The sequence below is a fragment of the Protobothrops mucrosquamatus genome, unplaced genomic scaffold (assembly GCF_001527695.2).
Source record: "Protobothrops mucrosquamatus isolate PMUCROS unplaced genomic scaffold, P.Mucros_1.0 scaffold313, whole genome shotgun sequence".
Taxonomy (NCBI): Eukaryota; Metazoa; Chordata; class Lepidosauria; order Squamata; family Viperidae; genus Protobothrops; species Protobothrops mucrosquamatus.
The window spans coordinates 307,196-311,888 of record NW_015386653.1 but is presented as its reverse complement, the minus strand read 5'-3'; positions in this window follow the sequence as shown (position 1 = coordinate 311,888).

Genomic DNA, 4,693 nt, shown 5'->3' with positions numbered 1-4,693 from the left:
AGTGTCAGCCGTGGATCCAGGAGGACCCCCAAATTGCGCACCCTCTCCGAGGGGGCCAAAGTTTCGCCCCCTATAGTCAGCGATGGAGTCAGCTGACCATACCTGGGAGCCGGCAACCACAGCCACTCCGTCTTGGAAGGGTTGAGCCTGAGTCTGTTTCTCCCCATCCAGACCCGTACGGCCTCCAGACACCGGGCCAGTGTTATCTGTAAAGTTGATGAGTTCCCCTTCTATTCCCTCTATTCCCTCTGAGTCATTTATGAAGATATTGAAGAGTACTGGGCCGAAGACGGAAACTTGTGGTACCCCACTGCTCACTTCCTTCCATGTAGAAGTAGTACCATTAAGGACTACTCATTGAGTATGGTTTTTCAGCCAGTTACAAATCCATCTGGTGGTGATGCTATCTATCCCACATTTTTTTTAGTTTACCAAGAAGTAGGTTGTAGTCTACTTTGTTGAATGTCTTTCTGAAGTCTAAGTATACAATGTCCACAGCATTTCACTGGTCTACTAATTTAGTCACTTTGTTAAAGAATGAAATAAGATTGGTTTGGCATGATCTGTTTTAACAAGCTATCTTTTTCATTTTTTTTAAACTGCTAGTTATAATTTTGTTTCTAGATATTCACAGAACTATTTTTTGATTGTTTTGTCTTTAACACTTATTTTAATAATTATCTTATTAAATTAATTGATCAAAATAATTATTTTAATTTTGTAACTGTTTTTTCTTTAAAACTAACTACTTTCTGAGGTAAATGGACTGGATAATACATATCCATACCTTGATGAGATTTCATCTTGACTGTGCAACAAGATGTACTGGAAGTAGCATTGAATAATGACCCAAGGTTGCACATCTTGCAAAATACAACCACTAGGCTACTAAACCTTACAAGGTACACTGATCCCATTACAGGATGGATGGATGTGGTTCATTCCTTCTAGGAATGTCCTATCTAGAGACAATCCTTTTCTGGAGCACTGGGGTTCAATGCAAAGTCGAATGCATGGAGCAGTTACTATTTTAGAAATAAAAATAATTCCTGTGTCTATACATGGCAATGAAGAACAAAAATGGAGAAGCAAAATATAGCAATAAAAATTTTGGTTTTTTTAACAATATATTTTATTGATTTTTTACAATAACAATCTTTAGTGCTCAGTAAGCAGCGTGTTTTCTGGGTTCATATATTCGAAAACAATAATGATTAATTTCTATAATTCCATAATCGATATATTAATTAATAATATATTTCCTTGATCTTCTCTTCTTCCAGTAGTATTCTCCTTTGTCAACATTAAACAAATATAATTCTTAATATTTTTGATACATGCAAGGTTGAATATAAACATTTTTCTTGTGTTTGTACAAATAACAATAACATCCATATATAACATCTTTTCTGGTCTGCTTATGTTTCAACTGTATTTGTAAAAGTTATCATTAAGTCACTATGTGCCCTGTTTTCAAAATTCTTATTTAAGCTTAATTTTCCCTCAGTATTCAAACCATTCTTATCAGTCATAATTTTCTCAAAACTGATTACCTTTAAATATCCAAACTTTTCATTCACATACATCATCCCAATATTTTTACATTTCATATATTATAAAAAATACTATACTACTTATATAATAATAATAATAATAATAATAATAATGATGATGATGATGATGATGATGATGATGATGATGATGATGATGATGATGATGATGATGATGATAAAGTTGGAAGGGACCTTGGAGGTCATCTAGTCCAACCCCCTTGCTCAGGCAGGAAACCCTATACCATTTCGGAGAAATGGTTGTCCAGTTTCTTCTTAAAAACTTCCAGTGTTGGTGCATTCACCGCTTCTGGAGGCAGGTTATTTTATCTTTCAGGACTCCAAAAGAAATATGATGACAAGAAAGAAGATTTAACAAAATGGATTATAAAGCTGCCAGGAGAAGTATTGGAGTCTGGGAGACAAAAAGTGTATACCCTACTCAACTTGTCTTTCTTACTTCCAACAATACTTACTAAAATACAGGAATCCCCTGGCAAGTGGAACATACTGACTTGGAAAGCTACTTAGCAAAAGAAGAAAGCTAGATTAGATTCAAGAGATTTGATTTGACTTACTAGATGGAATACTATATGATTAAACACTTGTTTGAACATGGTTAAAAGAATAGATAAATTTTGAATATAAAGGGGCTCTGCAGCTGCCAAAAAAGCCAACACAGTGCTAGGCTGCATTAACAGAGGAATAGAATCAAGATCACGTGAAGTATTAATACCACTTTACAATGCCTTGGTAAGGCCACACTTGGAATACTGCATCCAGTTTTGGTCACCACGATGAAAAAAAAGATGTTGAGACTCTAGAAAGAGTACAGAGAAGAGCAACAAAGAGGAACGGTTGCTGGAATTGGGTAAAAGAAGAACGAGGGGGGACATGATAGCAGTGTTCCAATATCTCAGGGGCTGCCACAAAGAAGAGGGAGTCAAGCTATTTTCCAAAGCACCTGAGGGCAGGACAAGAAGCAACGGATGGAAAGTAATCAAGGAGAGAAGCAACCTAGAACTAAGAAGAAACTTCTTGACAGTTAGAACAATTAACCAGTGGAACAACCTGCCTCCAGAAGCGGTGAATGCTCCAACACTGGAAGTTTTTAAGAAGAAACTGGACAGCCATTTGTCCGAAATGATATAGGGTTACCTGCCTGAGCAGGGGGTTGAACTTGATGACCTCCAAGGTCCCTTCCAACTTTATTATTATTATTATATGATCGCATACATCCAGAAGAAACAGAGATAATACTTGTCATTTCCCCCGTCCCCACAACCGACAGATACTCAACAGCCAGTGTACCCTCTACACTCAAAAACCTATATAATGTTATCGGGGTGGAAGCCATACATATCTCTGGAGAGGATATACTTACTGTGGCAGAGAAGGCCCTTTTCTAGGTCCTGATAGATGACATTGTCTATGGAGGTTCTCAATCATTCAGTTCATAGTTTTCCAAAAGTGATTTTCCAAAAAGCTACTGGATTTTCTTGGGTTTTTTTGTTTGAAAACATTTTGCTTTTCATCAAGAAGCTTCTTAAGTTCAAACAACAAAAGCAAGAAAGTCCAATTACCTTTTGGAAAAGCACCTTTGGGACAGATGGCATTATTTAATTGATAGACCTTGAATATGCCCATTCTGTCCAATTTTGCTGGTAGGCGAAAACTATTGGAGATAGACTATCCCTCAGAATCCCAGGTTTTATATCATGATGGTCTTTGTAGGTGATAGCCAGCACTTTGAATTGCATCTGGAACTCAAATTGCAACCATTGCACCTTTCAGAGCAGTGATATACTGGACCAGTTGTTGCTTCTGAGTGATCTTCAAGGGTTGCCCCATACAGAGTACATTGAAGAGTATGAATAACTAAGGAAGGGCCCTCTCAACCTAGAAATTGGCACAGATGATTCTGTGCAAGGCTCTTCTACCCACTAGTGCCACTTGGTTATTGAGCAGAATTGTAACTCTAAGACAACCCGTATCAAATGGTTGCAACTCTATCCCAAACCAAAGATGAAAAGTTCCTAGATGCATTTTTCTAAGTTCTGCTACTACCAATAACATTTGAAATAAAATTTTTAATTTCTTAATTTTCTTAATTTTCCTTATAACCTGTTTAAAATTATTGAAATAAAGTGGCAGAAACTATTTTTTTAACAAAAATATTTTTATAATTCCATGTACAAGTATGTTGTTCCAGCTTTAGACCTCAATGAATGAAGCGACTGCAGTAAAAATCTCATATTTGAATAAGTTTGAAGCTACATTCTCCATAAAGTGATATGTATTGAGATTATTTCTATTAAAGAAAAAATGACATTGACAATTTGAAGAATACACAGATGTCATGATGTATAATAAACCTATCATACACCCACTCTGAATATGATAATGTAATCAAAGATACACTTTTGAAATTGCTCATCAAAAGAGAAATATTTACCAAAATCTAAACTACAGCAAATCAGAGAATAGCTGAAATTTCAAGAAATGGCTATTTACCTCACGACAGAACAAATCAGTTTGCAATTTATAACAGATCACCCACTTTTACATAATTTACAATATATTTAATGGGATAAAAATAACAAACCTTTTTTTAGAGGATTAGAACTGTCATGAATGACATAATGAATTTAGCACAGATTTCTATTTAATTGTATTATCCAGGAAGAGTGAATAAGTTTCAATCATGTAAGATAATTGAGTATAATTAAAATTGTTTTATTTTTTATTTTGCAACAAACATGCTAAGTCATTGACTATGGCTTACAGTAGTTTTCTTTTCTGCTAGAAGAATTTGAGACTTTTTATGCTTTCTCTGAATGCTTAGTTTCTTACCACAAAATGTATTTATCATACCTATTCTATTTTATTTGTCCTAGGGCAGCTTCTATACAAGCATGTTGCTTCCAGATAATAAAATAGCATGGGTCAAGTAGCTAAATATATTTACTGTAATGCTTCCTTGCAGCTATTATTTCATAAGAATGGGATGATTTTTTATATTTCTTTCTTAGACTTATATTCTTTCTTTCATTCAAGAGCTCAAATACAACAGTCCCGCAGACTATTTTACCCCATAAGTACTATCTTTTGAAGTAAGTTGGGCTGACAGAGAATGACACAGC